At 32.6% G+C, this 26,285-nt stretch overlaps 2 long non-coding RNA genes across 3 annotated transcripts in view; one reads left to right on the forward strand and one right to left on the reverse strand.

Annotated features, from left to right (window-relative positions):
* Positions 1 to 3,110: 3,110 nt before the first annotated feature.
* LOC128249392 (uncharacterized) lies at positions 3,111 to 5,107 on the forward strand. 2 transcript variants are annotated; one of them, XR_016244338.1, is made up of 2 exons: positions 3,111 to 3,365; positions 4,707 to 5,107. It is a non-coding gene; the product is annotated as an uncharacterized LOC128249392 (long non-coding RNA). The 2 variants fall into 2 exon arrangements; XR_008265502.1 differs by lacking the exon at positions 3,111 to 3,365 and adding an exon at positions 4,196 to 4,593.
* Positions 5,108 to 19,172: 14,065 nt separating this feature from the next.
* The window catches only part of LOC128249391 (uncharacterized), a 138,774-nt gene continuing 131,661 nt past the window's right edge, over positions 19,173 to 26,285 (reverse strand). Inside the window, exon 3 of the long non-coding RNA XR_008265499.2 lies at positions 19,173 to 20,977. This is a non-coding gene — a long non-coding RNA (uncharacterized LOC128249391). The remainder of the gene's footprint in view (positions 20,978 to 26,285) is intronic.

Below are 26,285 nucleotides of genomic sequence, written 5' to 3' on the forward strand. Positions count from 1 at the left end.
TACTAGCAACGTGTATAAGTATCTCCTTGGAATTAAACATCTTGTACATTTTGAAGATTTTTTGATGACCTATTTCTATTTTAACTAACCTAGTTTTGGAGTGTGGTAAAGGAATACAACTATACAAAATTATTACCACACGAAGTAAATATAGAAGAACTATTACTCTCATAAAATACTATACAAAAACTTAAGGCGGTGAGCTGGCAGAATTGTTAGCATACCGGGCGAAATGCTTAGTGGTATTTCGTCTGCCGTTACGTTGTGAGTTCAAATTCCGCCGAGGTCGACAAATTAAGTACCAGTTGCGCACTGGGGTCGATAAATTAAGTACCAGTTGCGCACTGGGGTCGATGTAATCGACTTAATCTCTTTGTCTGTCCTTGTTCAGCCCCTTATGGGCAATAAAGAAATAAGAATTGTTAGCACGCTGCACAAAATGCTTAGCGGTACTTCTTCCGGATTACGTTCTGAGTTTAAATTCTGCTGAGGTCGATTTTTGCCTTTCATCTTCCTCTTTTGAAGTTGATAAAAATAAGAGCCCGTTGAGCACTGGGGTCGATATAATCGATTAGCCCCAATCCCAAAATTTCAGGCCTTGTGCCTATATAGAGAGTGAAAATAAAACAGTACACAAAATTCAGTGAGGAAACCCGTAGAATTTAGCAGTCCAGGGTAAGTTTTTATTTCATAGTTTTTACCGAATTTTATTTCGATGTAAAGTTATAACCAGATTGTCAGCAATGAGTTTCGTTCAGTGCTACTTACAATGGTTTCCTCTATGAATTGCCAGCATATCCTTGCCAACCAGGCCAACTCCTTGCTCCTCCCATTATCCATATTGTCACACTTCCCAGTTCCTCAACACTGCATCCAATCTTTCCTCCTCAGGATCACGGTCGTCTGAAGTACCATCATTTTTACCTACATACGCTGGTCATAGATGATCAAGTCGAACATCAGCACATTGATTTCACTAGTCTATGTGAACCTGCAAAGTCATACGCACAGCTTTTCCCTATTTAGTTCACCTATTTTTAGATTATCTATATTTCAAATAACAAAATTAATGATTAACCTTTCCTATATCTATTGGTTACTGCCTATAAATAATTACATATAATTGCAAATTATCCCTCTTATGACTGAAATGCATGCATGTCAGCTCTAGAACTCGGCAAAAATTATACATCTTTATAAGAAAATACTGCAAACCGAAAAAACAGCTTTTCAAAATATATATAAATCAAGATTTTTAATATTTCAGTTTTTTACTTAATAATTTTAAAAGTTTTTTTTTTTTTTTTTTTTTTTTTGCTTCAGATATGCTATAAAAGAAATCATTTACAAATTTATAACAAGCAGTACGAGAAACTGTACACTTTGTTTCAGTTAAGTGAACCATATTTCGTATTCACAAACACGTACACACTGTATATGAGTGTACGCGCACTCCTGTACATGAAGTTTATCTCATTCATTACGTTACAAGTATCATATAAATCTTAGCGACGAAATTGAACCAATCCCCTCGCCCGGAAATATAAAGAGTTAGGATCTATTCTGTTTGGTGATCGACTCGAATTAATTAATCGAGTTGACCACCAAACAGAATTAGATCCAAGAGTTATTCAAGGGAGGCAACTCCAAATATACTCTACACGTGATTTTTCAATTCTTTAATAACGAAGCATTAGAATTCCTTTCTGTTTAGGAAAAATTAGGCAAGTTAATAAGAAAAGCGTGAATTTTTTTACTGTTCGAATTCTGATTAAATAACTTTTTTTTTTTTTTTTTAATAGAAAATTTCAGTGAGGTCGAGGGAGAGGGAATTAGATAATGAAGACACGCTACAATCGAAATAAAATCTACATAGAGTTAATAGTTTAGGGTTTTCTCTGCCTTTTACCCCTCCCGATAGTGAAACCTACAAAAAGTAATCTGCGGCACCCTTAGGAAATTGAGATTTCCTAGTAGATCATTTTCCTTCGGATGATTCTGAAACTTATTTTCACTTAATCATTACATTTGTAGATAAATGTTGCAAAACTGAAAATATAATATCAATAACAATTCATTTATACATACAATATTCGAGGTAAGTTCATGAGTATGTACCAAAACTATAATTTTAATGTTTCATATAGTCATTTAGAATGAATATTATGAATTTTACTCGGTCCCTCAAGTGAAGAATTTTAAAAAATTCTAACTGTAATAACATCAGAATACGTCTATTCAAACAACGTGCAAACTCATTTAAAACGTCTAAATTGTACGTTTTTATTATTGTTTTGCTTTGCTTTAATACCTCATTTTCAATTATTTCCTTCTGTATTTTGCAGATAATATTCTAATACTAAATTCAAAAACATTCGTTGCCCGATATATTTTAACATGAAAACCTCCCTGCTAAATTTTTAACCTTGACCTATTTCCGAGCGATCCGAAATAGTACGAAACAGTTGGGATTCATTCAAAAGCATTCGCGATAAAATTTCTCACTTTTCTCTTCTTTCGAATATAGAACCTCGCAATAAGTGAAGATGAACCATTATTTTGTTTTCATTGCGCTCACAAAATCTGTCAATGCCTTGATTTAGGGGAAAAAATGTTATGGGAAATAATTCCTGCTAAAAGTTACCTCCCTTGAAATTATGGGACGTAACTTTTTTTTTCTTTTTGTATGTCTTATTTTAGTGTTATTAATTCTCCGAAAATTATCTTCGAATTCGTTTGTACTAAATCAATTGACTCAAGGTTTGCTTATTTCAGTTATTCTTTCATCTGCTCTAAAATGTGCCTTTTAGACAAATCCTTATAGTAATGAAGTCAGCAGAAGGCATGTATGTTAACCCATAAGGTGATTTTTAAAGTTCTATAAGCCCAAAACGAGACGGACACAACGGGAAAATCTTTGAATGTAGATTTTGCACGGCCAAGGCTCATCTAGAAATAAACTACGGCAACAGCATTATACTGACTATAGTGAAATTTTATTTATATTGCGTTAAACTTCAATCAAATAAAACTGTACACACACAAAAGGTATATTTACGAAAATAAGTATTTTAGAGAACAATTGCAGCGTGGAAGGTATTTATAAGCCATTTAAGAAACACACAAAAACCGTTAGTTTCACTTCAACATTTAAATTTTATTTGCCAATATATTTTCGTCGCTTTGAGACCGCGACCTGTTCACTGACAAAACTCTGTGGCACGGTCTTTGTGTGTTATTTTAAATGGCTTATAAACACCTTCCACGCTGCAATTGTTTTCGTTCCAGCACACGATCTCAGATCAGGTCACTGGCTACGCAAGTACATCTCCAGTATTTTAGAGAAATCCACACAATCTAAATTGGTAAGAATCTAATCTTACACATAACAAATAAAGTATAGAAAATAACTTCAACAAATTTGATAAGTGTCAGCTAATCAATTTATTTATATGAACTAGTGTGAAGTGAATGTATTTTCTTTCTAATTTTAAATATATACCTTGACTAATTATTGAAGTAGCTGAATTATTTTTGAGAAAAATGAAACATTCTCTAATTCTTTTACATACGTTTATTTAAGTAAGAATATGTAATCAATTTAAAGTATTTATTATTTTGAAAACTCACGTATAGAGTATTTATTATATTTAAGAAATTATCTTACTCTTAAATTCTGTTTGAATTCTAACCACTAAAAAGTTATAGAGTAAAGCTTATACATTAAATGTAAGAATCGCTTAAAACTTATGCCATTTTCGAAATCTTTTTGCAATAATAAACCTATCCGAAGTACAAGATTTCAAAAATTACAGATAAAAAGAAAATGATTATAAAGAGCACAAAATCTGAAATTTGTGGAGAAGGATCAGTCAAATAGAAAACAAGTACCAGTATTTGATTAGTATTTTTTTATTGGAAGTGTGGCATAAAGTCAACACTGAAAGAATAAGAGGAAACTTGATCTCGGCATGAACTGAACTCCGAACGTGAAGCCATACTTAAATACTGCAAAGAGTTTTGTTCGACGCGCTGATGTTTCTGGCAATCCACCACTAATAATGATTTTTCTTTCTAAATATCATTTACAGTTTTTATATAATGGTTAAATCAAGGGAAATAAATCTTATTTTTGGCATAATTTGTTCATAGAATTATCTCCCTTCCATACCCATTCTTAGGATATTTAGTTTTTCATTAATGAATGCCTTTTTAAAGAGTTTAAATAACTTTAAACTATTTGTTTCCTGTATTTCTAAGTAGAAAACTTCCATTCACATTTCTTCGTTACACTTAAGATTCACGGGAATGTTAAATCTGTGACAAGCGTCCATCAATCATTGTAGTCCACGTCTTTGAATAAGAATTCTGTCGTTCGGCATTCATCACCAAGCGAATATCTTCCTTCACTGCAAATTTCTATTTGCAAATCAAATTCTTTCATGTTTTTCTTTAAGCTTTAATGGTTCTTGTATATTCTCTTTCAGTTTTCAATACTTGATACAACATATGTCACTAAAACATCAGTTGCTGGATTTAACTGATATACCTACTATACACCAGTAATCTCTTCTTACCATAAACATGCTTTTGGTAATTAATTTTTCCATTTATTTATAATGCATTCTAGTGCTTTGCATACTAACTCCTTGGAACATTTTTACAGAATATTAATTTTCCTCCTTTATGAAATATCTACATTACAGCAATTACCTGCCAGAGAGAAGCATATGATAACTATACTATGGAATATAACTCAAACAAGTTTCTGAAATAAAGAAATTTACACAACTAGTATCATTTCAAGCAACATGATTAAAGACTTATGAAATTCCTGTATCAGAATGCTGAATGCTGTACACTTCAGTTATGATTGATTGTATTGGGAAATCAGTTGCATGCCCATATGAAAAACCAACATTATAGTGATCCAACAAAGGAACATCTACAGGTTACTAAACTTGCTACAGATCCTAAATATTCCAAAAATGATGTCATGGTCACTGTTTGAAGGCTGCTGATGGTAGGTTTGCTCAATATGAATTAACTTGGGGCATATGAAAATAATACATAAACAATAAAACTACAATTACCATACTAACACTTACATATTCTGTGTTTCTCAAGTTCATATAATAATACATTTGAAAGGTTCCTTGAAACTGCAATAATAATAGATGACAATACCATTGTTTAGAATTCACTTCTGACAACTCATAAACTTATTCCATTTTGTGAACTTTGATTCCTGGTAACACAGACCACAACTAGTTTCTTCAGTCTAGTGATTTATTTTGTAATGATAAATATACCTTGATATAGATTTCAATATTTCAAAAAACTATTTCATCAAACATTTTAAATATTTTCATGAATACTATCTATTTACTCATAAACAAATAATATAGCAATACTCCTCCTGCAACATAGCTCTGTAACATTTGTGATTAAACCACTTAAGAATTTTGTAACTGCAATGAAAACAAAAATGTTTCTATGTAATAAAAATTATACAAACATACTTTAGGAATGCTGAACTATCATGAAAACAAAATGAAGAAAAATTAAGTCGTATTTAAGAAACAGAGATTTGACGAAGATATTGATATTTGTATACAAATTCCCTTCCAGAGTATGTTAGAAGTAAAATATAGACATGCTTCTTCAATAAGCCTTCATTCAACATAGCCAAACAAATGTAATGTAGTTTCTTAAACTACATTATTAGTTTAACTGCTGTTTATATAGCTGCTGCTCAGAAAGATAATTTTATTTATAGTTATAGTTAAATAGTTGGTCCCCAATCAAAGTACACTTGCTGTTAATCATTGATCATCATTCCAATTAACATCTTCAAATATCGTTTTAACATATATTTGTTTCCTATGTTGGCAGGAATAAAATAAGTTTACTTGAACTTATTTGGCACCAAGCCCATCTATACACTCCAAACAGCATAATGTAACCTAATTCTGAGTCATAAACATTTCATGATAATATTTAATGTTACAAAAGTTGACTATATTTCACTTGATGTTGTTATGAAACATTACAGAAAAACTAGAACAGGTGGCCTTCACATCGAACAAACCAAACAAGATACAGCAGTGTTCTTTCTGTATTATTCATCTAAAAATACTGAATTCAGTTGGATGGTTTTGAATTCCAACAAATGCTATGGCCTCCAAAAAGACACAGTGAAACACCTCAAGCCAGAAATATAATCATTTATTAAATGGAATATGTTTTCTAAAGCATTTCAGGTGAAATACATTGTTTTCAACTAAACTGGAATTGCGTATCTCACAGTTAAACTGAGACTGCTATTGACCTGACCTGATGTAGCCATATTCTTACAAAAACAAATACTAGCACTTAGAGCATTAAATAGGTGCAGGTATAGCTATGTAGCTAAGAAGTTTTCTTCGCAATCACATGATTCCAAGTTTCATCCCACTGAGCAACAACAGTTTTTTATATTTTTCTATAGCCTTGGATTGACCAAATCTTTGTGAATGGAATTTGGTAAACTGTATGGAAGCCTCTGTGTGTGTGTGTGTGTAAAGGAGGTGTATGTGTGTATGCATGTGTGCATCCTTTCATGCCAAAAAGTAACTCAGCTTTTGATAGATAGACATAAATAAAATAAATATCAGACTGGAATAAATACTGGAATTAATATGACTGACTAAAAAAGATCTCAAAGGTGATGTCATATCATGGCCGAGTCCAATGACTGAAACCAGTAATGAATTATGCTAAAAAATTTGTAATTGCGTTTTAACAACTAATTCTCTTTAAGAAAATAACATGCTCATAATAAGATTATTCCTCCACTTTATAACTTATTCTGCAACAATATTTCATTAAATAATCATAACTTTACTTGACACATAAACAGTTACTTCTCACCTTATTTGCTTAAATTAAACCTTTTTTAACATATGTACAAACAATGTTTGGATCTTTTGTTTGTTACAATGGATGGTTTGGTCTACTTGTTATGATAGACTCTAATCACATGGTAACTTAGACAACACTAATTCTAGATATAAAAATAAAATATTTACACATAAACAACTTTACTTGTGAAGTGTACCAGTAATCCCATGTCAAACAAAATTACAGTCAATAAACACCAACCTGTGTTCTCTATTCAGTATCCTTACCAAAATTAAATATAGATCTAATCTTGCCAAATGGTTAAGTGAATATAAAACATAAGCATATCTGAAACTATTTTGGTACTGTTAGGTGATGAAATAATTGGAAAATTGATATGAAATTAATAAATTTTATTTTATAACGAATTATTGTAAGTGAGTAACAGTTTTTCAGGTTTAAATAGAGCTTCCCTGATGACCACAATTCAATGTAATCAAAAATCATCTTTTAATTCTATTAAAATGATAAATGTAAAATTTTAAAATATATTTTTAAACTTATATATTTGTTCTATATGATTAGTATATTAGGCTACAAGGATGACATTCAGCAAAGCAGTATTTAAATTGGCTAAGTAGAATGCCTGATTAAAAGGTATATCAATTTAATTGCTAATTTAATGTATTGCAATTCAAATTAAAAGCTAAAATGTTGAAGATAGATGATTCTTTTGGATTTATTTACTTGAGTTTAAAACTTCCAGATAATACTTTTAATGTACATTTATTATAATGTCACAATTTTAGGACAATATATTATATTTAAATTATAAAAATTACCGCCACCCTATCAGAAATAAATGTAGCTTTGTTTGAATTAAATTTTCTCACCTAATAATTATTTATGACAAATAAAAAAATTTATACATAAACAATTTAATGAGAACCAAAGTATTTTCTTATTTACATTCCTTAGTTTTATTTAAATAACAACTAAGGCCCAGAAAGCTGTGGTCCCAGTTCACATGTTGCTATATGATTCATTTGTCAATATTTTTAACAAGCTCCCACTGGGGAACTTGTCAATTCCATCTCTTTTTATCACCCACAGTTTATGATATAGCTGTAACGATGCATGCCTGATAACAACCTGCACTGCATCAACTGAACAAGTAAATAATATCGAAGATTTTGTAAAGAAAGCAGCAGTACACCTCTTTAATAGTTTTCTGATACTAACAAAATGCTAATATATTGATCTGTACTGTCGACACAACAGATTTCCGATTACAAAGCAAGCATCTGCTCATTGTCTGCCAGTGGTCAGATGTTATGATAAATTGAATATCTATGAGAATAACAATACATTTTGGTAATTTTGCACCACTCACTTCTGATGATACACTACAAGTACTACTGCATTAGATGTTTGAAGTCTCAATAGAAAGCTCTGCTGCCTTTGATATTGTATGTACTCACAAAGCAGACTGTTAAGGCTATAGATGCCATGCATTTACTTATGCTACAAAGCTCTAGTGCTACTGGTACTCATTGTGCAGTAACAAAATATAAAATTTTATTGCTGCTGATACTACACGTGTGTGTGCGTGTGTGCATGTGTGTGTGTGTGTGTGTGTGTGTGTGTGTGTGTATGCGTGCTCACAATACAAAGCTGTGATGCCACATTGTTATTTATGTCAGATGATCAGTGTAAATAGAAGTAGCTGTCATCTTTATTACTGTCTAACTGCTGTTGCTGATCTTGAGTAGTTTTTCATTTTCTATCAATATCTTTTGATAATTACTGTCTGCTGTTGATATTCTGTAATGAATGATTCCATCTAATATGAACTTTCATAACCTATTGAAATCCTCCTGTCAAGAATTATAAGTCAAATCAGTATGAGCTATTCATCATACTTAGTTTACTTTTATTAATAACTCATATTACCATTAACTATGTTACCCCCATTTTCTAACCCTAACCTTGTCACTATAGACTTTGATTAGAAATGGTGCTACAAATGTTAGGTTAATTTTAGCCATACTTTTCTTTATATATATACATATTCCATTATAATTAATATAGTTTTTGTCAAAACATTTTGGCTTATTACAATATTGTAGGAAATATAAATGTCTGGAGATAATTAAGCTTCAGAAGACAAAACTTAATTTAAGACATGTTTCCCAGGGATAATTCAGTAGGTAGCATATCATCCAATCATCATAATATTTCATGAGCAATGAGAATCTCAGAAAGGCTCAATATAAACAACACCAGATTTTGGGGGATTTTATATGTGCTTTGGTGGTGAAATTGTCTGCTTTTTTTGTATCTATTCTGAAGAAATAAAGAAAACAATAGTTTAAGAGTTCCAGCTAACCAACAAACTCTAAAAATCAGATTCTGTGACTCTATTTTATTGGAATTGCTACTTTTCAGAGATAATTAACTAATTACTACTAGTAGTAGGAATTTTTTCTAATCCCAAGAAACAAAGAGCAATGTATGCTATACAAATGTAACTGGTTTATATATATATATATATATATATATATATATATATATACACACTTGTTTCAGTCCTTAGACAGTGGCTGTGCTAGGGCACAGACTTTAGTGAGAACTTGCATTTTAAAGTCTGGTACTTATTCTATCAGTCTCTTTTTGCCAAACCACTAAGTTACAGGGACATAAACAAACCAATACCAGTAGTCAAGCAGTGGAAGAGAACAGACACAAATACACACTGATGTATACATATATACAGACAATGGGCGTCTTTCAATTTTTGCCCACCAATCCACTTACAAAGCTTTGATCAGCCCAGCTTTGATACAGTAGAACACACTTTCCCAAGGTACTATACTGTGTGTGTGTGTGTGTGTGTGTGTGTGTGTGTGTGTGTGTGTGTGTGTGTGTGTGTGTGTGTGTGTGTGTGTGTGTATCCAAGAAGTAAGAAATGGAATAGGTAAAACACAGGCTACAAATGTTTTATAGAAATAAATGTTTGTTGTATAAATTGTAACCTACATAGAACCAGCTTAACTTATAGGTAATAGGACCTGAAATTTAGCTAAGTTGGTTCTGTGTAACAAGCATCGATTTGCTATGAAATGTTTGCAGTCCATATTTTTACCTGTTTCAATTCTTGCTTTCTTGGGTCTTTATCTACATTTTTAGGAAATTTAGGTGCTAAAGCATAAGTTCAGCTTATTGAAATTTCTTTTGATTTCAATATAGGACAAAGTATGTAACTTACAATGTTAGTATAATTGTTTTATCATATTTTGCCCCACCTTTGTCATCTATACTAGCCGCATAAATGCTTGAAGCATACTAACTTCCTACACTTGGATCCCTGGATTGTACATCCCTATTACTATATATTATCATCATCATCATCATCATCATCATCGTTTAACGTCCGTTTTCCATGCTGGCAAGGGTTGGATGGTTCAACTGAGGTATGGGAAGCCAGAAGGCACCATTAAAAGCAAGTGCACCATCATCCATGTGGACACATTTCTCTCCTATGACATCGCAATTTTCTCTCACACACCGTCTTGCACTACAAAATACTTCAGTTCTTTGGTCCTCACAATGCTGGACATTCGCAAACTTCTTTTCTGCTTCACCCTTGGCTATGTCTACCTGTCACCCAGCCTCCCTTCTAGCTATCTGGTACAGTTCCCTGGTACCCCCACCCTTCCAGGCTTACCAAGCCTTTTTCTTTGCTCTAATGGCTTTGTCTACCGTATTATTCCACCACCACACTACTCTAGGTCTGGAAGCGACTTTGCACCATCCAGAGACTTGGTCTGTGGCACTCAGTAAGCTGTCCCATAGGAATTTCCAGCAACCTTCTATGTCCGATGTCTGTAGTTCCTCCTCCCTCTCATCAAATTTCTTGATGAGGATGTCCCTAAATCTCTGACCACGTGAAGGGTTCTTTAGCTTCCAAATCCTTCTTTTCTGGATTCGTCTGCTTCTTGAAATCCTTCTGGCCTCGAGTCTAAAGTCACTAATGACTCGTCTATGCTGGGGGTGGGGACATTCTTCACCTGGAAGGGTCTTTGTATTTAAGAGCAACTCTGTGTCCTGCTGTCTGGTGAGGATGAAATCAATCTGGCTAGCAGAGTCACCTGATTGATAGGTTATCAGGTGGCTGTCTGGCTTCCTGAAGTTAGTGTTGCAGATTAATAGGTTGCATGCATCACAGAACTCCAGTAGCCTAGTTCCCTCATCGTTTCGGGAACCAATACCATGGCCCCTGTGTACACCAGTGAAGATACCTGACTACCATTCCAAAGCCAGTGATACTTAAAAAGCCAAATTGTTTGGCAAAGCAATCTTTGTTTTTAAAGTGATTTAATTCATAAAGGTCTTCTTTTTAAATTGGTTTACATATGAAATTTTACTTTACATGATAGTAAATCAATAGAGTTAGAAAAGTAGAGCTGAAGTAAAGCTACGAGGTGGTATCAAAAAATTCCCAGACTAGTTCTGTAGAGCACCAACAGATGGCAGCACACAGTTGCATGAGCAGTGAGAGCTAGCAATCACCTTCATGAGGCAGTGTACCAAGTGACATCACTGTGTTTACTTCGCAAGTTGTGAAATTTGTGTTTTGGGGATAACATATATGCTATTTTGTAGTCTGCAATTTTGCCGTGGACATCAACAAAGAGCCAATGTGAAATTTTGCATTAAACTTGGCAAGTCTGCTACAGAGACATTGAGCATGCTTTGGCAAGCTTACAGCAGCAAAGCAAAGGGTCATACACAATGTTTCGAGTGGCAGAGGGGCTTCAAAAGTGGAAGAATGTCCCTGGAAGCCAATGAGCAGTCTGGAAGATCTGCCATAAGCATCACACCTACTGCGACATTTTGAAGCATTTGAGGGAGGACATTCAGTGAAAGTGACCGGATCTGTGGCGGGCAAAGAATTGGATTCTTCACAACGACAATACACCCTATCAATGAGCTCTCCTTACTCATGATTTTCTTTCCAAAAACAACATGGTATTGCTTCCACACATGGCCTATTCACCAGATTTAGCACCTGCGGACTTTCATCTCTTCCCCAGGATGAAAATGCAGCTCAGAGGTCGCCATTCTAACTATGTTGTCAAGATCCAGAGTGAATCACAGAAGGTCCTCAAATTGCTTATGGAAAACGAGTTCCAGGACGGATTCCAAAAGTGGCAGGAACGTTGAGATCAGTGTAATGCTGCACAAGGTGACTATTTCGAAGGAGATGATGTTAAAACTTAAGTAAATAAGTTATTCTTTATTAAACATAACTAATCTGGGAACCTTTTGATACCACCTCACATGATATCCTATTAGGTCAATGTCTGAAACTTTTTAAACACAGAACTCACAATAACATTACCAGCAGCTTTATATTTTCATAGACTAAGCTTATAAAATAGAAATATTTCTTCAATAAAATAAACCTTTAATGATAAATAGAAATCAGTTCTATTAAAAAAAAAATTAAAATCTGCTATAATGATATAGGACAGTTTAAAATTGTAGAGAAAGCAGTCACTCATTTGTAGTTTAGACCTTCATGTGTACACTCACATCTGCAAGTTACAAAATCTCAGATTGTTGAGAAAAGAAAATTTGATGATACTCATACTTTTGTCAGAAGAAGTAAAATTACCCACAATTCAAATCAGAGCTTCACAAAAAAATTTGTATCTAAATGAAGCACACTTTATTTGCTAGAAATTACTGACTGTGAAATCCTATTCATATGATATTATGTAGAGTAGAAAAAACATTATTTTTGAATATTTATTATATCTGAAATTGTTTTGTGTATGTGTGCAAAATTATAATTTGTCTTTTGTTAAATATATAAAACAATTAGATAAATTGTAATTTTGGAGGATTATCTTTTTAATTGATTATATGCGTAATTTATACTTGATGACTCATTCATAACAAAGCATTGACCACTACCCGGAAAAGGTCTGGCCAAGAACCAATAACAATTAATAACAGCCTCATGACTATGTTTCAACTAAACAGGAGATAGGAAGAGGGGCTGTGAAATATTTATGAATGTATTCAGGAACATAAGGATATGGTTCTACTAGTTTACTTCTCATCAATTTATTTTAAAGTAAAAAGAAAATCAGACGCAGAGCATAAAATGCTAGACTATTAAATGATAGAATGAAACAATTCACAACAGCTAAATCTTACGTCTGAAATTCTGATTTAATTCTGAATGAAATCAAAATATCTATTGCATCACATTCATACTGCATGTAGGTGTCTATGTATGTTGGTGTACATATGTTACAGCAATTAGCATTATAAACAATACTTCTCCTAGATTACAGAAATTGCACTAGCACTAAACCTGATTAATGCTGTAATGGGTGACTTTCAGAAATTCCCATATGGATTCTAATTGGGTGTTAATCTTCTGTAGATTATACAACTGTAGTAGTATTCCATGTGCTATCATATGGACAATTGCAAAACAATTACAGCAATATGTCATTGACAAAAGAAAAACACAACACTCACAAAACACATACTTATATCACTCTTTAGTGGCATGAAACAAATAAAATCAATGAAAGCTTGCAAAATTTTCCTTTCGGGTAATATGAACTGACTAATTACAGGGATTAAAATGGAAATAAGGTTGTTTTTTTTTAAATGAAAATTTCTGCATACAGTTTCTAAAGTGGGAATAATTTATAAACAGTTTTTTTTTTTTAACTGCAACTGTAATTAACTAATTACATTATATCAGCTACATAGTGTCAGCTGACTGTCATCCATTAACATCATTATCACCATTGATTTGTTGTTTACTTTTTATATACCTGTCTCATCCATGTTTGTCAAGGTCGTCTATTATTTGTGTGAGATGAGACTGAATTCAGAGTAACATTGTTTGGAATGAATGACAAGACAGGAAATAGGCAGATATAGAATAGTGGTTCAGTAGTTTGAATAGAATTGGCCAGTCATGGATAGACAAGTTGTTTGTGTTTGAGGTCTTAGTTTTTTTGTTTGGTAAATAGTTTTGTGAGATGTGCAGCTTTAACTTAGTGAATTTGTTTGGGATATGCTGTATGGCTGGTGTATATTGTACTGGGAAATAAGGGCTGGTTCACTGAGCCTGCAGCTGGCCTAGCTGGTTGGCAGCTGGCCATAAGTAGCAACTGGAACAGAATTAATTACTCACCTTTTCATAATTATTAAAAAAAAAATTTTTTTTTTAAATAAGCTCTGTATATGTGTTAGTATTAACATGTGTACTTTTATACGTGTGTTTATAGATATTTTAAAGATTTGTATATGTGTATATTGTTAGTACCTGCCTGCTCATATCTGTATAAAAGCACATGCATTTGTGTGCATGATTTTGTATTTTCTCATATATTTTTTGTAACAAAAGATTTTTTTTTCTATATTCAACAATTTACAATAATATGAAGTAGAATTCTTTAAAAAATATAATTGTCCTTGCACCTAGACAGTGTTTAGAATGGCGTGACAAGATGACTAATGAAAATCAAAAGTTTTTGTCAATTAAAGATGGCTATACTATCATGATCAGGATAGGTCTGTCATTTTGCATTTTTCAGTGCATCTTGTTCATAAAGGTAATGTATTAAGATCTGATCAAATAATTTTTTCTCTTCACAGTTATTTTTCTTCTTCTTTGGGTCTGCCCTACTAATTAATGTATTATAAATATCTTTTTCAGTTCTAGTAGCATTAAGTGAAAGATAGTTAAATCTTCTCCTAGCTAGAACACTGGTCTATTGCAGCTAGCTTTCTCTACAGAAGGGATCAAACTTGGTACTGCAAGTGAAGAACAAATCACTCACCAAGGCCACAGCATATCTAGTTAAAGATTGACCTATAACCACACAGAATACCAGTGACAAAATATTAAACATCAGCCTCTTGTTTGATAATATTATCAATGCAGTCAGTCCTCTACTTTTTCATTAGCCTTAAGCAAGACATTTGTTTTATAAAACTATGTTGAAAGAATACCACTATCAAACTGGGTGATATTTTCAGTAGACAAAGTTCAGTTTCAATCTGGAACCAATTCAATTAAATCCCTAAATTTTAAAGATTACCCCAAATGATCTGAATCTTTATATCTATGTAAAAAAAAAAAAAAAATCATTATATTCTAATATTAATTGTACTTATTATATACTATAGTTTTCTATAATGTTACCATAACAGACAGAATATGTGCCAATCTAGTTTGTAAAAATATAATTGGTCAACAAGTTTAAATAGATCAAGTTAAATCTAGTTTACAATGTTTGACTCCTGCCAGACCGAGCATTCAATAACAAGTAAGCTATTTACAATATCCAATTACCATATGAATTGCACAGAAAACTTAATGGTTTGAACACTGAGATTTTGTGGGGAAAATCCATAAAATAAACTATTTTAAAATGCTTGAGAAAAAGTAATTATTAAATTATTTTTAATAGTGACAAGCCAGGCAGCAATTGTGAGGCATTACAAATGTACATTACCAGAAGATAAATAATGGGGGAAGTGAGAAAAGCATAACTTACATGTTAATCAACATATTCATGAAATCTCTTTGGGGGCATTCTAGCATCAATAATCTCAATATTAAAAATTTGTTTGTTTATTTTGTCTAATATTTTACAGAATACCCTTAAACTAAGATGGACACCAGTATTATTGTGTGGTGTCAAGGACAATCCTGTCAAAACTATAACACTATCTGCTTGCTATTGTGTTCAGCATTCTGAGTCATGGCCAACACAGAATCATGGATATGATATTCCCAAAGGGATGAGAGAATGAGCTGATGAAAATGGTGCAGCTATGTGGATGATGTGTTCGTTCTATCGAAGTATGCATGGCAATATTATGACAAATACAGTTACAGCCAGCTTTCTTTTGTTTAGTAATATTTTATTTTCTCTTGAGATATGAGAGGCTTCACAGCAAATTGATTCTATTGTCATGTCACTTGCCTATTGCATATTAACAAATGATATTGGGATATCTTTTGAAATCTTTAAACAGTTATCAATCTTTCAAGAAATATTTCCTATTTGTGATTATAGAGAAAGTGTGTGTATGGATTTTAAAAGGATTCTTGTAATCAGATTTGTTAAACAAAAAAATGTAATGCTATCTCAATTATTACTAAACTATTTTGTAATTATTATAATTGTAAGTAATACTATTACAATCTTAATTATACTGGTAAATTTTAAGTAATGTGCTATAGTTTTTATTGTATTTTATTTTTGTGTGAGCTGAAAACATGATATAAGAATGGCTCTAAAAGCAATAAATTCTCACTATTATAACTGCTTAGAAAGTACCAAGCTTCAAATTCCATTTATTTATGTATTTTTAATATATACAATAGAATTATATCTATAAAGTGAATATGCTTAACATTAAAATGATTGACTTTATATAAAGTTTATGCATTTTTCACTACAAGTTAGTGGAAATTTATATAACTTACAAAGATACTAAACTCGTGTTAGTTATTAAAGGTAACAAGATGATTACTGATTTTGGAAGTCTTATGACATTTCAACAACAAAAATATCATCCTGTCTAAAATCCAGACAATTGTGCCAAGTAAAATTTTACTTTTAAGTACTTTAAAATACTAAAATTCAAAGTCTATTTGTTGGTGTGTTCTACAATTTTAGCTAAAACAACCCACTGTGGCAATAAAATGTTCTGACAATTATACTATTTAACACAAGGCCTTTTGCCTAAAATAAATTTCAGTTCATTTCTGGGCCTGGAATTCTAAAAATTGAAAAATGTTGTTAATTATTGTATCAACATGGTAAAGTAATTTTCAGCCATCCATGAACTAAAGACAACTCATCATGTCAACATACATTCTAACTCATTCACCAACAACTATACAAACATATTGATGGAAAAAGAAGGGGAGAAATTACTTCATTTTAATCCAATTCCTGTCTTTGAGACAGACTGACAGAAACAGCAACTCATTTTTTTTTCCACTATTGGTTATGTTTTTTTTTTTTCTTTGTTCATAAAAAATGATGGCGCTTCCTCATTTCCAAGGGCCTTATGAAAGTGAAAATATTTATTTTGTCAGTAGATGTTTCTAGGTCAAAAAGTGCAAGTCTTATTTATGAGAAAAGGAAGGACGGGGAGGAAGTGAAAGTGTTTTATGGGCTATTATTTTAATGCTTGACATGACATACACCCAACAATGCATGAGCTCAATGGATTGTACATGAAATAGTTTTCCTAGGAAAAATGTTTTTGCAATGACAATTTCTTATGACAAACTCGCTTGCTACACCTCCACAGTTATTCACCAGCCTGATGCAGGTCCTCTCTAAGCTTTACATCCTCATCACAACTAGAACAAACTCATTTACAAGGGAAAAAATCCATATCTTTTGAAGAAATTATTTGTTTTTTGTATTTACTTTTAATTATTCTAACTCTTCAATTAACCTAAATTCGATACCTAAGTAGTTAATAGCCATGCTTTTCTCATATTAATTAGAATTTGATAAATATATTTGGATACAGCTTCAAATATGACAACATGACATTGGATGCTTTAAGTATCCACCCAACACTTTCTAGTTCACAGTTTTATTTTCATTCCTTAATAATTTCATTTTGTAGAAAACAACTCCCAATTTCTGACTTGGAAACACTTTACTTTTTGACAAATCAAATATTTCACTTTCTTGGAGCCCTGGATATATAAAGAAGCACTGAAATGTCTTATTTTCAGTAATACTAGCTTTAATATAACATTGTTTTTAACAGTGGTGTTATAAATAGTGAGTTATATATAAGTTCTTAATCACACAAATACATTTGTCTCTATATTAACTGACATAATTTCATATGAATTTTATATACATTAAATTATTGGTACATTTGCACAATATGAACTCTGTCTTTTTTTATTAATATTTTCTACTTCCCATTTCAGAGTATAGTATACAATCAGTACTAACATTTTCATTGTCTTTTTCTCCAAAACGTTTTTAACCTTTTTAGATTTGTTAAACAAAGACAATAATAATCTTGTTCAGAAAAATTCAGTTTCTAGTTATGGTTACAGTAAGTGTTTATGGTTAAGATTAACAGTAAGAGCTAGATTTTAGGGATAGGGGGAAATATAGTTTTTTGGAACCACAATCATAATCTGCAATGTTTAAAATACAGGAATATGAAAACATATTCTAAATAAATTTTAAAATTTGAGAATTGCAGAAAGGAAGATGCTGTATATTGTATATCGACATGCATGTATATGCAGTGAGTGAGTGAGAGAGAGAGTGAGTGAGAGTAAATTATACTGGCTGCATTGTCATGGCTGGAATGGCATTGTGATATTGTGATGTTCATTTTACAACAGATACAGGAAGGTGGGTGCTTTACGCAAAACTCTATCACATATTGTGTGTGTGTGTGTGTGTGTGTGTGTGTGTGTGTACAGGGTGCAATGAGTAAATTGTTGCCATTTTATATTTTTTATTTCGCATTGTTTGTTTTTGATTTTGTCAACTACATAGTATAGTAGGGTCAGTTGGGCAACATCTGCAAGAAAACAGCACCATGATGCAATTCACTCTGCCAGAAATTTGGAAATGACATGCTGTACTGCTTGGCATTTGCGCTGGGAACTCCAATACGAACAGATGATGAACACACAGAACAACCATTGGCTTGCCGTGTCCCCAAAACATGTAGCAAGAGTAACAAAAAAAAAACATCCAGTCAACATCATGATGTTTGGAGTGATCACTAGTGATGGTGATGTTATGCCTCCATTCATCTTTCCACATGGCCTCAGACTCAATACATATATATTAAAAGTATACAGACCATTTTGTCATGGTTAGGGTGACAGCACTGTGATTTAGTTTTTTTTTTTTTTTTTTCCTTTACAGTGAATTAATTATTGATGTGTGAGTAATATTTTAAGAATTAAAAACAAAAAAATGTACGTCAGAAATGATATACACATTATGCTCAAAAATATAAAATTTATGCAGAGTAACAATGATTCTTATTCAAAAGATTGTCCATCAACTGTATTCTTTATTTCTGGGACAATGCTGGGTATACTTCTAGTGCTAACATTTATTACCTAAGTTACATAGAGAATTAATTTATCAAAATATTTGCTTTGTCCAGACACCAGATATATTTGGTCTGACTCATTAGCAACAAAACAACAAATATCCCTAAAATATTAGCTATTGTGTGGTCAGGCAAACTGTAATGCAGTGTTGTATTAGCTACCTCTCATTGCTAAGGGATATAACCCAGTCCCCTACCCAATCAATAATTTACAAACAATAAATATACATCATCATTATTTGGTTCAACTGAGTTTTAAAAAAAAAATTAAAAAATCTGAATTATAACAAGTGTGGCACTCTTCAAAGAAAAAAAAGTATTTAAAATTACATAAGCAAATATGAATGCATAAATATATTTAATAAGTGTCAACATAATTGTGTAGTTAAGAAGTTTATTTTACAATCACATGGTTTTTATCTTGATCACTGTGCTAGTATCTTCTACTATAACCTCAATCATGTTGAGCTGCTCAGAACCTCATGAATGGAATTTTGTAGAGTGAAATATGCAGAAGCCTGTTGCATGTGTGTGTGTGTTCTGTACCTGCTTTTCCCATGCTGCTACGGGTTGGACACAAGTTTTACTAAGGTAGTATTCTATGACCAGATACCTTTCTTATTGCCAACCCTTAACGGTTTTTCAAGTAAGGTATTTATATTCCGTTTCTCTTCACACTTTGAAACTGACAAAGCTGCCACATACAAGACGTATTGTTTACAGATGTTAATGTAACATCACTGTTGCTCCAACAGTGTTAAATGTGAAGATACATGGAAATAAACATTCACACACACACAATAGGCTTCTGTATCGTTTTTGCCAAAGTGCCACACAGTGGGAAGGAACCTAAAATCAGGTGGTTGAACGGTGAAATGTATACCAACACACCTATGTCTGTGCTCATGCCTCATGCTCACATGCACACATACACATATGCACATACATGTGTGCATGCATGTTTGCATGTAGCAGACTGAAATAATTACTGGGGTTGGTATGATTAAGTCAACCCTCAAAGGAAGAAAATAAGCAAAAAATATAGCATGTTTCGATTGAATGATGAGAAGCAGCTTTACATTGTGTGTATGTGTATGACTATGTTATACAATAAGGTTTCCCAAGTACACATTTACATTCAAAATAGGTGACAGATTAACTCATTTTAAGAGTCTATTGATCATTTATGCATTCTCAATTGAAATCATTATATAGATTCAGTCCTGGTTAGCTTTAATTACCACCAACAAAATTTTTTTAAATTATGAAACCAGTTTACAATTAACCCTTTCATTGTTATATTTCTATTGAAATAAGCTGCCTTTTAGTCAATTAATTTTGAAAACAACAAAGAATTTAGTAAAATAGTTCAGAGCGAGTTCAACTGTTTATGGCATGACCTCTAAGTAGTAGTAGTAGTAGTAGTAGTACACATAAAAAAAACACCTTTACAAAGTAAAGGTTAAGTTTATTCCTATAAGGCTTATTATACCACAAAAGTAACTTGAATTGTTTAAATTAGAATGTATAAGTCAACATTTGATTTTTGCTTGTGTGGTAAGAAGCTTGCTTCCCAACCACATGATTCTGGGTTCAGTCCCTCTGTGTGGCACCTTGGGCAAGTGTCTTTCACTATAGCCTCGGGTTAACCAAAGCCTTGTGAGTGGATTTGGTAGACAGAAACTGAGAAGAAACCTGTCTTGTATATATATATGTATGTATGTATATTTATGTATGTGTATTTATGTCTGTGTTTGCCTCCCCCCCCCCTCGTTTGACAACCAATGTTGGTGTGTTTGTCTCCATAACTTGGTGGTTTAGCAAAAGAGACCGATAGAATAAGGATCAGGCTTACAAAGAATAAATCCTGGGGTTGATTTCGTTGACTCAAAGGCGATGTTCCAGCATGGCCACAGTCAAATGACTGAAACAAGTAAAAGAATAAAAGAATATAAAAGTTTTGTTTTAAGTGTTACATCATTTGTCTATTTCTTTTTTTTCTTTTCATTTGCAAAGGAATTAAGTCTATAATTACTTAGAAACTCAAGTTTTTATCTCAATTACCTATTGAGTAATTCACTATTGAAAATGTTAAATTTTTCTATTAATTACAGGTGCAATTTTGATTGATAAAAATTTGTGCAGGGGATGGTATTACTTAGTATCTTGCATATATATGTTAGTCCCCATGTAATTGAAAGTAAACTGAGTTTAGCACCACTTCAAATTTCATTCATATATTCTTTAAAAAAAGAAACAGATCTAGTCTTGTAAGTCATTCATTTAACAAATAAAAGCATCTTCTCTACTAAATGTATTGAGTACTTTACTTTAATTGTGTCATCTCTCCACCTTATTCCAAACTGTCTAGAACTCCTTAAATTGAATGACTGTCTAGAACTCCTTAAATTGAATGTCTGTCTAGAACTCCTTAAATTGAATGACTGTCTAAAACTCTTTAAATTGAATGACTGTCTAGAACTCCTTAAATCTACAACCCTGCACTTTACTCTCAAGAACTACAAAGTTTGAAATAAGCCTAAGAGACTTAATAACCCAAGAAAACTAGACATAGAACCATAATATCAGAATTGTAGAGAATAATCATGTAAAAAGCTTTTCTAAACAAATGTCTAGAAGCTAGGGATGGTTGCATATCATGTGAATGCATCAAGAACAGGAAATAGCAAATTTACAGTCAATAAGAAGTAATATGATATGCCATCAAACACATGAGTGATGTTATGAAAATTATTTATCAACAATTAAAAAATGTAGATCTTAATTGCCAATAATTCATTTCTTCTTTAAAAAGGTAACTGAAGTTAGCAGCAATGGACTCCATACCCTACATTATTAATTATCATTTTCATTGCACTACATTGCAACTTCAAATCCAGCTGAGATTGATAGCTTTTGTTCCTCTGAGGTTAGGATTGATAAAATAAATGGTAGTAATATATTAAGCACTGACTTTAAAAGTCTGGTTATGGTTTACTTATGGTTTGGGACTTATTCCCAAAGTGCAACACTTTGAGCAAGTGTCTTCTCCCATGACCTCAGGTTGACAAAGCCATCAAAGCTTCTATCCATTCTTGGGGAGTAGACTTAATCTGTTGCCTAGTTTCACACCCAGCCCTTGGGTACCTCTAGCAGAGCCCATTCTGTTGCAAACATTCAGGCCAAATCTCTGATCTGGGGATAATTTCCAATATAACTGCCTCTCCTGCACATAACTGGATAATATTTTTGATAGATACCTCTGCCATGCCTTTCAGATGACTTAATGTTGCACATTCACTTCCTATTTCACTGATATGCAACATCACACTCCTTGCACATAGTCAAGTACTGGGGTTGATGATATCAACTAATTCTCTTCTCTCAAAATTACTGGCTTTGAGCCAAAATCATTATTATTATTGAGTGAGAGAGCAGTGCATGCCATCAAAGTGACACTGGGGTAAAATATACAAAGCCCAGTATACCCATCATGACTACCCGTCTGATAAGGGCACACCAGGCACATGCATCACAACCATGTGTGCGTGACAGGGTGATCTCATATCACGATAAACAGCGCATGATCTCACAGGTGGGGCCCAGTTAGAATTTTCTTCAGGTTGAGTAGCCCATCCAGCTCAAAAGATCTCTGAATAAGGTTTGTTTAAGGATGTTGAGCAAAACACCCATGTTTCCATATTATTATTATCTAAGGCAGTGAGCTAGCAAAATCATTAATGCACCAGACAAAATGCTTAGCAGCATTTCACCCATCTTTACATTCTGAATTCAAACTCCACAAAGGTCGACTTTACTTTTCATCATTTCAGCGTTGATAAAATAAGTACCAGATTAGCATTGGGGTTGATGTAATTGACTTAACACCTCTCCTATACTAGCTGGCCTTGCACCAAAGTTTGAAATTATTATTATTGTTCTTCTTCTTGTTCATGCTTTTATTTATCTGTTTCATAAATGTGAGAAATTGAAAAATATCTTGATCAGAAATAACTACACCAATGATCCCTTAACCCTATTGATTTTGAAGGAGGAGTAATTCTTTATCTGGAAAAGATATAGTGGGGTGTATTCTGATTACCTCCTCATGTAGAAGGATTTAAACTGCACTTCAGGTTAGAAAAGCACTTGGCTGTAATAGGACAGTGAGCTATACTTCTTTATAAAGTTTATTCACAGCTTGCTGGACTATTGTTCTATTGATTTTTATGTGTTTTCACAAAGAGACACAACACAGCTCTATTGAACAGGACACAAATCTTGAACTGTTATTCCGATGACTAGCACTAGTGATTTAAAGTTCTACTTTTCATATTTCTTGAAACTTGTTTTTCAATTAGATAATCTTAAGCTGTTGATTTATTTATTTATTTCTAATCAGAAATAGAGATGATCACTACAGCTAAATTTGATCTACCAGTTATATTTTTCTTAACATTTAAAAAAAAGGTTTTGAAAATGAATAAATATTATCATTTGTTAATGACAAAATCTTTATTGTTGTAAATCATCCCTACACACAACAAAATATCTACCTCAGTTATGATTCAAATGAGTTTCTACAAATTTTCATTTCAAATTTAAAACCTCACAACTTAATTATGCTTTAAGAATATAGTACACTGAGCTTGTGACAATAGTACTGATAATGACATTATCATTGATAAAACAGGTAATAGATTAACTAAAGGGAACACATGACTCATGCATTGGGCAGAAATAAAACTTACTGAATACAGTAGCTTGGTGGCCATTGCTCTCGTGTGTGAACTCTGCCAATGCAATCTGTATGTAAACAAACCAGCATGTACACCTGATGACATATTTCACACTTAACATTCAAGAAACTGATTAGCTTTTTGTTTTACCTGACAGAGGAAAGAGTTTTAAAAGAAAGATGTTTGATAGAAAGGCTCAGTGAGTTAATAATTACTAGAAAATATCTACTAGTAATGGGTAGTCATGTCTGTCATAAAACTTCTTAAGAAAGGTGTCTGTAAACAAGTGATTGGTAAGTTAGCAATAATAGCTCTTTAAATACTACTTTTCAAATAGGCTCTCTTGTTTTCTTCTCTAATGAATATTTAGAGTAATAAAATAGAAGAGAATAAGAAGTTGAAAAAAAACTCAAGAGAGATCATTTGTTGTTAAATATAAAGGCTGAAAATGTCCCTCCCACACACATTCTAGAATAAAGTTTTCATCATATCTATGTTACTTATAATCTGGCCTACTTCTTTAGAATTGCCTAACTAAATACTGGGTCATAATGAGTTCAATTACCAATCTAATTTAGGTCAACACAATTGACAACAACAGTTGATTATTCATTAGCCAATGAAGGAGCTTTTATATTTTTACTTGAGCAGCTAAAAATAGCAACCAAGTCTTCTCAAAATCACACCCTATCATCTTGGATGATGTGATGCTAGATATGCCATATGTGGGGAAAAAAAGGAAGGATAGTCAAATCTTGAATACTTGTTTGATCACAGATGACAAGAGGCTAAACAACTGTCGATCATTTGGAAAAAAAGTTCAATTACGATCCAGTTTTTTGCTACTGGCTAGTTTTTCTTTTCTTTACTTCTTTCAATAGTTTATTCGGAGGAGGGCAACATCCATGATCACTTTCAGAGTTTCTGAGACTGGATGTTGGTATTTACATGTAATGTGAATGGATGATATCAATTGACTAAACTGTGCAATGATCCAATAATGAAGATTCCCCTATAAAAGAACCACAGAAAGGAATACATGGGGAAAAGTGATCATAGTTAATGTTATTACTTCTTCCCATGTTTTCACAGTCTAAAATGAATTCCACATAGAAAATTATAAATAAAAATAGGTAAGGTACTATACTATACTGTAGATCTTACCAACCCAACTCATATTAGATTAAAAAAAAAACTTAATCTTTTAAAGAAAACAATAAACCTTCAAATTTAATATGCTAAAGTAAAATCTATATTAGAAAACTAAAATACAGAATGTAAAGACAATATTTAAGATGCAATTAACACAGAAACATCCTTCATTCGTTTTACAACAAAATGCATTACAAAGTCAGTTTACCTAATACTTTTGTAACTGAAATGTTTAAAAAAATGTTTTTTAATCGTTTAATTGTTTACATATATCCCCAAAGAAGTTGAGCTGGCCAAGCAAGTAAAAACTAGTTCAAGGTAAAAAATAAATGTACGTGCACATTCTTTGAGAAACTTGTTTGTAAAGCTTTGAATTAATTGTTGTTGAAAGAAGGGTTGTTGTTTAGTACCGGGTCAATGCCTATCGACAAGCCCTATGATCAAAGACATTCCAGGTGTGGCCATCTCATCTTTTTTCATGTGTTGGGAATCCAAGAAAATAATCATTATCCTAGATGGCTTTTATTTTCTTTACAATTAAGAGCCCTCTCTACTCGCTGGCGGTACCTACCCACCACCACTACCCATTTTCCTTTATTCAAAAATTCTTATCGCTCCTTAAAATTATGGCTTTTAAGTGTTGATTTCTCAGCCCAAGAATTACAGCGTGATGTGCTGCTTGACTGGTCCCCCCTCTCCCTCTCTCTCTCTCTCTCTCTCTCTTTATATATATATATGATGATGATGATGATGATCTTTTCTCCCGCCATGCCTCTGTCTACCCCTCCATCCTCTCTCTCCCCCTTCGTAGTTTTTCCTTTAAGGTCTTCAGGTTCTGGCTATATATAAATGAGAAACCCATTCTAAATTATCTAGCTGACGTACTACGACGAAATACCCAAGATGCAGATAAGATAGAGATTTTTATTTATTTACGGCCTCAAACATCTCAATACCTTGCGCTTTCTTGTTTCTCTCCATGAAATTCAATTGAATTCAGTTGTTGTCTTAAATTCATGCTTATTCATTTTCTAAGCTTCCTAAATTCATGCTACGTTATATTCTAATCACCCAGAATTCATTGCTCTTTTAAAAAAATTACGATTTATGCATTGTTGTCTCTCAAATATTTAAAATCTACAATTAAGAGCCCTCTCTACTCGCTGGCGGTACCTACCCACCACCACTACCCATTTTCCTTTATTCAAAAATTCTTATCGCTCCTTAAAATTATGGCTTTTAAGTGTTGATTTCTCAGCCCAAGAATTACAGCGTGATGTGCTGCTTGACTGGTCCCCCCTCTCCCTCTCTCTCTCTCTCTCTCTCTCTTTATATATATAT

Source organism: Octopus bimaculoides, chromosome 1, assembly GCF_046866305.1.
Source record: "Octopus bimaculoides isolate indiv1 chromosome 1, ASM4686630v1, whole genome shotgun sequence".
Taxonomy (NCBI): Eukaryota; Metazoa; Mollusca; class Cephalopoda; order Octopoda; family Octopodidae; genus Octopus; species Octopus bimaculoides.